Here is a 12,857-nt window from a genome sequence, read left to right as displayed (position 1 = left end):
TGAGTACCCATCCGTGAAGGAGTAGGCTTCCTGCCCCCCCCACATTTTCTAGTACCTCATCTGTAAACGGAGTTGGGAATGGATCATTGAGCTTCTGGAGATCCACGCAGATACAAATATCACCCTTCTGTTTCTTCTCCTGCACAACCATTAGACTTACCTAATCAGACTCCTCGACTGGTTCAATAATTCCGGTTGCCAGCATCTTGTCCAGTTCTTCGTAGACTTTTGCTTTATATTTCGGGTTCAATCGGTAGGGTTGTTACTTAACGGTTTTGCGTCAGGCTTCAACGTTATCTTCATCACTCCCAGGTCTCTTAAGATCCATTTTAGCTCCGTGATCTTTGTTGGGAATAAATCTTGATATTCGCAAAGCAATTCAACAACCTTCTCCACTATGGCATTGTCCCAATAGTCCCCAAGCGTTGCATACTTCGGCTCGTCTTCTGTTCCAATATTGACTTGCCTCGTTTTCAACGGTGCCATGATATATGGATCTTTGATTGTGGGTCAGCGCACCTCAGGGCTCCCTTCTGATTCCATAATATTAACATTTTGTGGATCGTCTTCATCATATTCTACCTGGACATTATAGCATTCGAGAGCCTGACTCAGTTGTTGCGACCAATCAGGCTGCACTGTTTCTTTTGGTTCTAGTGGCGTCTTGAAAATGGCGGCCTTTACCAGCTGTAATGCGTCATCCATGGGATCCATCCATTGATCTTCAAAGAGGAAGGTTGACAAAAACCCTTCGCGCAAGATATCCCACTCGCTTGTGTCATGCCGGAGCTCCGCTTCCATATACCAGTTTCTAGGAATGACGTCCAGGGTGTGATAAAATAAGTGTACCCATTCTGGCTAAGGTTCTTCTCCGTAGGCTTTAATCCATCTGGTCAGATGCATGTGCGGATCATCACGTCCATCGTATTTCTCTGTTAGGCGTACTTCTGGCTTTCCAAATCTGATCTTCATCATACGCCTACAGGCGTGCCAATCGTCGAAAGTTCCTTCATGTGTTCCCCACCATCACGCAAGCGTCACGTGCAATGCCCACCTCAACACATCAAATCGTTGGTGCAAATCGTATCTTCATCATATGCCTACAGGCGTGCCAATCATCGAAAGTTCCTTCATGCGTTCCCCACCATCGCGCAAGCGTCGCGTGCAACGCCCACCTCAACGCATCAAACCATTGGTGCTCTGGTACTGCGACTTCAAATTTAGTCAAGAATTCATCTATTATTGTCAGCCCATCATACATCGGCATTTCGCAATCTTGGATCCTCACACAGTACAAAGATTTAGTCACCATGTTGCAACGTAGCGTAGTTACTTCATTCCACTTGTTGCGCCACCACTCATCTTCTGACTCGGAAGGGCAAGATTCTTCATAGCCTCGTAAGATTCGTCTATTCTCCGTTGTCCTGCCCCTTTCTCGCCTTTGTGCAAAAACTCTATAGCTACAACTTACGTTGCCATCGCTTTCTCTGTCGCGCACAGGTTCAACGTAGCGCGGTCCTTCAGCTGAATCTAGCGGAATAACTACACAGAGTGACTTTGTTTCAAACACCATTGTTCGCTCCTTTAAATTGATAACTCCGTTCATGTCGGTGGCCCAATCTATTCCTAACAATGCAAAATAGGGTGTTCTTTCCTCCATGAGTTCAATAACTTCAAAGTCCGTCCGAGTACTTGTGCCGTCAAGGTCGACCGTTACTCCTTGCAGCCTTCCTATGGGCAGCACCTTCTGCTGATTTTCCATCCGTAGTTGGATAGGGGACCATTGTAGCTTAGGCTTACCCATGCGTTCCCAAGTCTGTTTAGGCAGTACGTTGGCATTTGATCCTAGATCCAAAATGACCTAATCCATTTTATATTTTCCGATCTGCGTTGTGAGTTTCAGTTCCCTCTCGGTCCGCGACGCATGTCTTCCTATCTTTCGAACTATGAGAGGTTCACTCCATCCTGCACATCTATTTATCAGTTCTTGTAAGCCTTTAACTACCCTGCTGTCACAAAGCAATTTTATACACGTCTCTAAAAAGGTAGTTATCATCGAGGGATCCCTGACCAGTTCAGGCTGATCCCTACTACCTGGGGTAGAGACTTCCGCGAAGCTTTCCCGAGCTTCCAGATATGCCTCCTTACCCACCCCTGCATCTTCCTTACTTAAGTTCCTTCTATCCGTTCCTGTGGTCGTGCCACTTCTCAGTACCATGTTGATGTTGGGATCTTCCTCGCGGGGTTCGAACCTCATCATTTGTATGTTCTGGGTCGTTGGTGGTTGCGCTGCCTTTTTTTCACAAATCTGTGCTATCAGCGTCGGACAATCTATTAGCTCATGATCGAATTTCTCACAATAACTGCATGAAATTCTGGTGGGGTTGGTACAATCCCGTGCATAATGTCCTAGTCCCCCACAATTGTAGCATATTAGCTGCCCACGACCCCTTCCCGACCCCATTCCGTCCTGTCCTCGTCCACGGCCCTAGAACCCATCGTGCGCAATTGCTGAGGCTAGATCCTGATCTCGCGCCTTAGTCTGCATTCTGTACGTAGGTGACTGGTCCATTAACAACTGGTAGCTACGACAGTCTCTTTCCTCATGGCCTACCGACCTGCAAAAGTTGCAAAATAGCTGCTGGGGGTTTGGTTGTATTTTGGTAGCAGATGGCAGTTATCCGTGTTGTGCTTTCCTCCTACCTGAAAAATTGCGCACCAAAGCAGGGCTACGGTGCCTGATCTCGCCTATGCCTCTGGTCGCAGTAGTGTTGGTCCTCCTGTTGTCACAAGATTCACTGAGACCGGGTAGTGATCTTTGTCGTGTCCCTGGCTTCTGCACTTTATACACCATACTTCCTCCCGGACTTCCAGTCGCGACACCTGTTCTTGTTTTAACTTCATCATTTCCAAACACAAGTTTTGGATCTGCGCTTGGATTTGCTGAACTCCCAACCCCGGGTCTTGTAACGAAGTTTCATGTAACCTCATCGTTGTCTCTAGTGCTTCAGCCTGGGTTGAGATCTTCTGTTGTGATAAAGTTGTCCTCATATGTGGTGTTAAGGATGCCATAAACCAAGCACAGTGCTACGCATCCGTCAATGTCATGTTAGCCTCGCGAATAGTGCTTTTTAGTCTTTGGTCTAAATCCCACGGGGTTTCACCAGGCATCATCACAATCTCTTTGAACCCTATAATTGACTGTGTTTCTGACTTCGGCCGACTAAATTCCTTCTTTAATTCAGTTTGGATGTCTGCTGTCCCCGTCGTTGGATGATCGCTTGAGTACTTTATGTACCATGTCAGTGCTCGGTCCTGCAGCGCATTGACTAAGGTAGCCTTTCTGATATTATCATCTATAATTCGTTGTGCGTTCCATACTGATGTTAATATGAACCAGAATTGTTCCGGGTCTTTGCCTCCTGCTCCTTTGAATACCGGTAACTGGATCGTGCTCGTCATTGTTACCCTTGAACTACTACCGTCCCTGATTTCTTTGAGTCCCTGCATTTCACACCAGACACCCTTTAGGCAGATCCCGGTCCTGGCAACAGAACCATTTGTTGGCTTATATGGGCCTGACCCAGGTTCGGAAGAATTATTTAGCCAAGCAAATCCCGCAGCTACCGACCCTTTCGGCAACAGTCCGCGGAGCGCGAACTGAGGTCTCACCCGAGGTAGCAGGGGAGGGTGCTGGAACCAGGTTTCCGCACCCTTGGGGTGTCTAGATGTGATCTGGAGGGTTCACGCAACCTCTCACAGCGTCACGCTAGCCTGTTTCGTGCAGATCTAAACCCAAAACACTTCCTTGCTAGTTATCAGTGCATTGTTTACAGATCTACTTTATGTGATGAAGTATTACTTAGAAAGGTCTTTAAGCAAACATTTATTAGCTTTACTCAGTTCGCATACTTAGATTAACCATAGATTCACATGTATTCAGAATGTAAGCAGATGTGCATAGATCAAACAGTAATATCAATCATTCAAAAAGCTAGATCCGCGATACTTTAGATTAACACAGAATTATATCAAAGCAACTTATCTTTATTTCCTTTCTTCACCAATACATCCAGATCTGCCCTATGCACTCAGCTGCAGGGGTCTGCGCACATAGCTGTGGACTCTTTTAGGGCTCTGTGCACACAGCTGCAGAGCCTCTACCCACTACCCACACTCTCGACTCGGACTTACAGACGCTTACTGATTGCTCTTCTCAAAACCCATTACATCAAGATCATCACCAAAACTTAGCTACCTCTACCCATAGAGCCTCGCTCTATTTATACCTTTCCATGGACCGTGATCCATGGGCGGGCCGACTCAACTTACATTTCTTTACATTATTTTCGGGTAGACTACCCTTTGACTTTGACCTATTACACATCGCGCTCCGTGCTTCTCGCATAATATTTACCCAAAATTGCGGGCTTCATGCCCCATGACCACTGCGCGGGGCTTTTGCTACCCAACACTTAGTATAGCCAAAATCCTAGTAAAATTCATGTATTAAAGTAAATAACAAGAATATACATGAAAGTATCACTTACATGTGTAAAAGAGGATATCCAACCATCATATTATGCCAATAGTGAAGCTCCAAGACAAGAGATAGATGATCCAAACATCAAAATTCATCCATATCATGCAAATTCGTCCTCGAAAAGGAATAATGATAATCTTACAAGAGAGAGAGACCCAATCCAAGTGATGATGATGAAAATTAATCACCTCACTTGTATTTGTACAATATCTAATGAATTCGAATGGCCTAATTTGGACTAATAATGCCCCTAAAATAAAATAATGTGCATAATAACAATACTTTTGGTGACAAGCCCACCAAATTGCCCAATAACATAAAGATAAGCCTCTCGAGAGGGCAGAATAATCAACATAATGAGTCGTTGGGCCTTTGAAGAGGCCTAATGAAGTCCAAGGGGTGCCATGATGTGAAAATGGACTCCCATCACAGTAGATAAAGGGTTGGTCCCTTGTTTTCTAAGCAAGAACTTGTGGTGCTCCCAAGTGAGTGTGCGGCACAAGGACATCCTCATGGGTCTCCAAGTGGATCGAAAATGCCTATAGACCATATGTAAGGGCTAGGATGGTGATGTAATCCATACCTTTGTAGTGGGAGATATCTTGTAAACCCTGAAACATCTGCCAAGTGTATGGTGCAAGTGTGGAGCAGGTTGGACATGGTGAACCAAGTGCATCATTCTCATCCAAAATGTGGAACATGAGTAATCAATGATCAGTGTTGGAGATCCATGGAGTAGTCTCTTCTATGGTGGAGACGCATGGCTCACAACGCTCACCCTACAAGTGGCAATGTGGCCCTCTACAGGGCTAGGAACCTATATAGGGAGACCAAGGCCCAAATGGAGACCCACCTGCAATCCTGCATAAGATCCAATGCATCCCCTCGCCTTCTAATACAACAAATCATTTGAATAATCAAGTAAAAGATATTACAAGTCATGGAATTAATGGGGCACTTCATGGTGGCATGCCCTTACACAATGGGCTTTGTCATGTACAAGTGTCTCCAAGCTCAATAAAGGGGCTTGTTGTCGCTTCAAATCGCACCATCAACACAAGGCTACAAGGGAGATAGAAAGCAAGCCTCCTAGAGATAGCCTCTGGGTTGATTGTAGACCAGTGCCTAGGACATCTTAAAGAGAGGAGTGCTTAAGAGATAATCTGTGAGGGGTTTTCAACACTCCAATTGTCACGTAAAAAGGTAATATGATGGGCTTGGTTCAATAAGCCTTCACTGAGGTAGTTTCAAGCCAACACATGGATCCAAATGATGGGGGTATATTTGGGGCAATCTCAAAGAGAAATGGTCTCTTCTTTTGTTGGCTGACACACAACAATGAGACAACTTAAAACTGAAGTTGTAGAAATGGTAGACAGGAGGGAAGGAAGGAGGGAAGTAGATGGATAGAGTTGTATCAAACAGAATCCTAAGCAGCAATGTTCCAGCAGAAATATGGAATTCGATGTATAGGGTTGTAAACAACACAGAGTCCTAAGCAAAGATTTTCCAATAGAAATATGTAAGAGGGAGGAGATGGAGTGATAAAAACAACAGAGTACTTATTGAGGTTTCATGCCTATGAGGTGAGTACCTTTGTCACCAAACAGTGTGAGAAAGGTTGTGCTCATATAGGTATTGCAGGCTAATTAATAACACAAGTAAATCTATAGTTACTACAGGTACTGTAGGCTATTGAACAACACAAATAAATATGCAATACTCGCATGCATTGTTATCTATTTAGTAGCCAGGGTAAATCCATGAACCAAGGAGAAACCAACAATCTCATTACACTATTTCATAGAAGGAAAAACGCAAATGAAATGAGATTACCTATAGGAACAGGCTGCACATTAATCATGCTTGGAATCAATAGGGATATTCCATTTATCTTAAAGAGTCCAAATAACCAGTGCATAACATTCAACACGATATCAATGAAGCCCCCATAAAAACAAATTGAACCAAAATGGCTTCCCAGAACTCAGGCCCTACAGGTGAGAAATTCCAGAACCAGCCAACACCTGTTAAAGTGTTACTTCCCCCTTTTATAAGAATAGGGGGATCTAGAATTACAATTTACAAAATATCTTAGCTAGAGCTCCAGCTGTCTGCTAGACTAGTTGTCTCGACCTATGTAAGGCGCTATTTCCCAAAATGATTACAATTGGGATTTGATCCCTTCTTGGAAATAAATGGAAATTAATAAACAAAGAAAGAAAATGGAAAGAGGAAGGAGTAAGTGTCCCCCTGTTGTCTCTGTGAAGGTCTTTGGTCAAGCCACATCTCAGTTGTGATGCACATCCCCTGTTGCTCGGTCGGTTTTTGTCATGTTTTCCTTTACTGCGTGAATGAATAGTTCTATGGAATGGGGAGTGGGTCGCTGCAAGTACCTGTCTTGATGGTCCTTTATTGTGTAGAGGAGTGAGGCTCCATGCCAAGTCATTAAGTTTTCATGAGCCTCCCATACTGGTTTAATGTTGCCCATACTCTATTTAATATCACAATTGTCGACCCATCCACCTTAAGAGCTCTGCACAATCCTTTCGGCGCTCTGATACACCTGGGGTTGCGTTTACGATGTAACAAGTAGTCCTTTGGATGTGGGCCTCTATCACTGAAATATCATGAAACAGGTGCGCTCTGATTTCCCCTTGGGCCCCCTTTGCTTCAGCCCCTTTCTTCTTATTCATATCACCCAATTGTGGGTTGTGACCGAGTGCTTAGCCCTCGGGGGCCAAGGCTCTCAATTGTTGTCTGGGGGACCTTTTTCCTTTGTAACATGGAACACCTTTGATAACTCTTTATACCGCATCGGCTATCCCAGATGTGAAATCCTTATAAAATATAACCTATGAAACATCACATCTGGGGACCCTTTTCCTTATCGCAATTGTAGCTGAGGAGGAGTATCAGTAGGGGAAAGAAACTTACACTTTGTGCAACCATCGATTGCCGATTTGCGAGGTGACATCATCACTTCCATGTGTCACCTAGTGAGTGGTGACATGTGTCACCCAGAAATGGCCCCATAAGACCCCTGAAAATGCTGAAACTAAGTGACACGTGTCCACCCATACTGCCATGTCAGCAATGACGTCAGCTGCCATGTCATCTTTGAGGACCAATCATATGCCGCCACGTGGCCCCCTGGAGGAGAGAGAAAATGGCCTGCCCGACCATGTTTTCGTAGGCATTTCCTTTGTAAACTGATTTAGGCCTCCCCCAAAACTTTAACACTGAGGGCCCGAATTATCGGCGATTTGCGCTATCGACTGCGGGGTCGCCGATATGCGGGATGCGGGACCTACAGGATGCGACATGGCCGATATGCGGAACTGCCCACCACCGATTGTCGATAAGTCGTACCGCCACATGGAGGAGAGAGAAGGGGGCGACCCTGCCTTATTTTTTTCCTGCATTTCCTTTATAAACTCTTTTCGGCCTCCTCCGACAATGTTACACTATATCGCAAATCGCAACACCGCGAGGCTTTCAAGTTAGGACCCTGCTAATCATCGATATGTCGATGTGCCGATGATGCGGGACTGCAAGGGTGGGACTACGATATCGGTGATCAGTACCATAACCCATCGATAAACCATAAGCCTGTGCCCGGGACCCCTCCGATAGTCAATTTGCCTTCATCCTTGGGTCACTTCTCTTTGTTTTTTGGGCTTTACAATGGTAACTTCAACATGCTCTAACTTCTGCTCTAGGATTCCATTTTTGGATTTCCATATACCGTTGGAAAGCTCTTTCCGAGCACCAGGAAATGGAGAGGGTTTGATTTATCTTTGAGAGATTTTGTGGCATTGTAAATGGCTTCAACTTCACTATTGTTAGGCATTCTGGACAACTAACAACTTGTAAAGTAGTGAGTGACAACATTGGCTCCAACTGGGGATAGTGCCTTGCTGGCAAGGTGCTGAGAACATGCAGACCAACATCCTTCACCATTGGGCATGGAGTCAGAAATATCATGGAACTTTGCAACCAGAAAATCTCCATGGGGCTTTCCTCATCCATCTACAATGCAAAAAAATAAATCCTACCAACTGGAAAGTAAATGCTCAGCTAGTGAGCTTATTTATATACATTCCTACTTATGCACAGGGCTCAATTCACCTAAGTGAGTTCAACCCTCCAATGGAGCTAGGCCAACATTAGAGTATTGGGCCTTATGCCTTCACACTGTTGAAAAATAAAAATTAAAACAAGCATGCACCATGAAAAGTCTTGAAATAAAGAACTTGATACATGTTGTTGATACAACCTCTATTGTTGGCTTAAGAATAGGCTCATGTACTCAGCCACAGGGTCATGGAATTCACAAGGAAAGCTTGCAGCTGCCTCTTTTTCATGAGCAGTCTACTGACTAGTATCCTCTTGGCCAGGGCAGCCACAAACACTGCTTGGCTCTTTTCCTTCTTCACAGATGGGCTAGGAAGGGGAGGGTGACTTCTCTTCTTTGAGGACTTCGGGCTTAAAGCAATTTGGATCTAAAAGTCCCTTCCCCTTGTCAGCTGGCCTGGGAGGCTCTTCGGAGGAAGTGCCTTCATTTTGGTCATGTCCCATTGATGTCTTTCTAGATGACCAAAGAGCATTTCTCTTGTGCAACTGAGCCATTATGAAATCGAAGAACTGCTTGCAACAATCATCCATCTCATCATCATTTAGCATTACATCAAGCTCATCCTCCTCTCTTCATGCGTCTTGACTTCTTATTCTTCGTCAAAGAAAGAGGAATAATGTCATCGAAGGTTTATATTTTCTAACTCCAATTTTATCAATCTATATAAGGATTTCTTTATTGAGCTTTCCATCTCTTCCATTGTCTCTTCCATTTCTTGACAAATGTAGCCGCCAGAGTGTTTACAATTAATATTCAGACAGTGGAGTCGCCAGGGTGTTTATAATGAAATTGATAGTGGAGTTGCCAAGGTGAGAGATCTTCAACCCACACTTCCCTTGCTCACCTAACAGAGGAAATGTAAAATTTTGTCATACCCAGGGAAAAATATTCTAATCCATTCCCCGGCAACGACGCCAGAAAGATGTTGTCGCTTCAAATTGCACCAGCAACACAAGGGCTACAAGGGAGATAGAAAGCCTCCTAGAGACAACGTATAGGTTGATTGTAGACCAGTGCCTAGGACATATTAAAGAGAGGAGTGCTTAAGAGATAATCTGTGAGGGGTTTTCAGCACTCCAATTGTCACGTAAAAAGGTAATAGGATGGGCTTGGTTCAATAAGCCTTCACTGAGGTAGTTTCAAGCCAACACATGGATCCAAATGTTGGGGGTATATTTGGGGAAATCTCAAAGAGAAATGGCCTCTTCTTCTGGTGGCCGACACACAACAATGAGACAACTTAAAATTTGTAGAAATGGTGGAGAAGAGGAAAGGAAGGAGGGAAGTAGATGCATAGGGTTGTAACAAACCGAATCATAAGCATCAATGTTCCAACAAAAATATGGAATTCGATGTATAAGGCTATAAAAAACACATAATCATAAGCAAATATTTTCCAATAGAAATATGGGAGAGGGAGGAGGTGGAGTGATAGAAATAGCGGAGTACTTATTGAGGTTTCATGCCTATGACGTGGGTACCTCTGTCACCAAACAATGTGAGAAAGGTTGTGCTCATACAGGTATTGCAGGCTAATCTAATAACACAAGTAAATTTGTAGTTACTATAGGTATTGTAGGCTATTGAACAACACAAGTAAATCTATAATACACACAGGCACTGTTCTCTATTTAGTAGCCAGGGTAAATCCATGAACCAAGGAGAAACCAACAATCTCATTACATTATTTCAGAGAAGGAAAAATATAAATGAAATGAGATTACCTAGCGGAACATGTTGCACATTAATCATGCTTTGGAATCAACAGGGAAATTCCATTTATCTTAAAGAGTCCAAATAAACAATCCATACATTCATCACGACATCAATGAAGCCCCCCTAAAAACAAATTGAACCAAAATGGCTTCCCAGAACTCAGGCCTTGTGGGTGAAAAATTCCAGAACCATATGACGCCTGTTCAAGTGCTGTTCCCCCTTTTCTAAGAAGGGGGGGAACTGGAATCATAATTTACAAAATATCTGAGCCAGAGCTCCAACTGTCTACTAGACTAGTTGTCTCGGCCCGTGTAAGGCGCTATTTCCCAAAACAATTACAATTGGGATTCGATCCCTTCTTGGAAATAAATGGAAATTAATAAAAAGAGAAAGAAAATGGAAAGAGGAAGGAGTAGGTTCCCCTTGTTGTCCCTGTGAAAGTCTCTAGTCAAGCCACATCTCAACCGTGATGCGCATCCCCTATTGCTTGGCTAGTTTCTATCCTTTCTACCTTTACTGTGTGAACAACCAATTCTTTGGAATGGGAAGTGGGTCGCTCCAAGTGCCTGTCTCAAAGGTCCTTTGCTGTTTAATGTCACAGTTGCCGACCCATCTGCCTTAAGAGCTCTGCATAATCCTTTCGACGCTCTGATACACATGGGGTTGCGTTTACAACGTAACAAGAATTCCTTTGGATGTGGGCCTCTATCGCTAAAATATCATGAAACAAGCGCATTTTGATTTCCCCTATGGTCCCCTTTGCCTCAGCCCATTTCTACTTATTCATATCACCTGACCGTGGGTTGTGACTGAGCACTTAGCCGTCGGGGGCCAAGGTTCTCAACTGCTATATGGGGGACCTTTTTCCTTTGTAACATGGAACGCCTTTGATAACTCTTTATACCTCATTGGCCGATATCTCAGACACGAACTCCTTATAAAATATAACCTATGAAACATCGCATCCGGGGACCCTTTTCCTTATCGCAATTGTAGTCGGGGAGGAGTATTAGCAGGGGAAAGAAACTTACACTTTGTGCGACCACTGATCACTGATCTACGGGGTGACGTCATCACTGCCACGTGTCACCTTGTGAGTGGTGACATGTGTCACCCGTGGGTTGTGACCAAGCACTTAGCCGTCGGGGGCCAAGGCTTTCAACTGCTATATGGGGGACCTTTTTGCTTTGTAACATGGAACGCCTTTGATAACTCTTTATACCTCATTGGCCGATATCTCGGACACGAACTCCTTATAAAATATAACCTATGAAACATCGCATCCGGGGACCCTTTTCCTTATCACAATTGTAGTCGGGGAGGAGTATTAGCAGGGGAAAGAAACTTACATTTTGTGCGACCACTGATCACTGATCTGCGGGGTGACGTCATCACTGCCACGTGTCATCTTGTGAGTGGTGACACGTGTCACCCGTAAATGGCCCCATAAGACCCCTGAAAACACCGAATTGAGTGACACATGTCCATCCGTACAGCCATGTCAGCAATGACGTCAGCTGCCATGTCAACTCTGAGGACCAATCATATGTCACCACGTGCCCCCTCGGAGGAGATAGAAAATGGCCTGCCCGACCTTGTTTTCACAGGCATTTCCTTTGTAAACTGATTTAGGCCTCCCTCGAAACTTTAACACTGAGGGCTCGAATTATTGGCAATTTGCACTATCGACGTGTTTCACCCCCCACAATTCCTTAAGAATGGCCCATCGCAGGACTATGGGATCGTGGGATTGCCAGATTGTGGGACTGCGGGGTTGCCGATATGCGAGATGCGGGCTCGTCGAGATGTGGGAAGTGGGGCTTGCGGGATGCGGGATGCAGGACCTGTGGGATGCGACATGGCTGATATGCGGGACTATCCACCATCGATCGTCGATAAGCCGTACTGCCACATGGATGAGAGAGAATGGGGCGGCCCTACCTTAGTTTTTCCCTCATTTCCTTTATAAACTATTTTCAGCCTCCCCCGGTGATGTTATACTATATCGCAAATTGCAACATCGAGAGGCCTTCAAGTTAGGACCCTACCGATTGTCGATGTGTCAATATGCCAATGTGCCGAAGATGCGGGACTGCAATAGCGGTGGTTGGTACCATAACCCGCCGATAAACCATAAGCCTGTTCCCAGGACCCCCCCGATGGCCGATTTACCTTCATCCTTGGGTCACTTCTCTTTGTTTTTCGAGCTTTATAATGGTAACTTCAACATGCTCTAACTTTTGCTCCAGGAGTCCATTTTTGGGCTTCCATGTACCGTTCGAAAGCTATTTCCGAGCACTAGGCAATGGAGAGAGTCTAATTTATCTCTAATAGCTTTTGTGGCATTGTAAATGGCTTCAAATTCACTGTTGTTAGGCATTCTGGACATATGACAACTCATAAAGCAGTGAGTGACAACATGGTTAATCGAGGATCCTATTAGTTGGTTTCATCCTTTAA

The sequence above is a fragment of the Pinus tabuliformis genome, chromosome 7, assembly GCF_031772625.1.
Source record: "Pinus tabuliformis cultivar Carrire ecotype Pingquan chromosome 7, CPIR1, whole genome shotgun sequence".
In the NCBI taxonomy this organism is placed as follows: Eukaryota; Viridiplantae; Streptophyta; class Pinopsida; order Pinales; family Pinaceae; genus Pinus; species Pinus tabuliformis.
The sequence above is the reverse complement of the archived record's forward strand: the minus strand, read 5'-3'. Positions refer to the sequence as shown.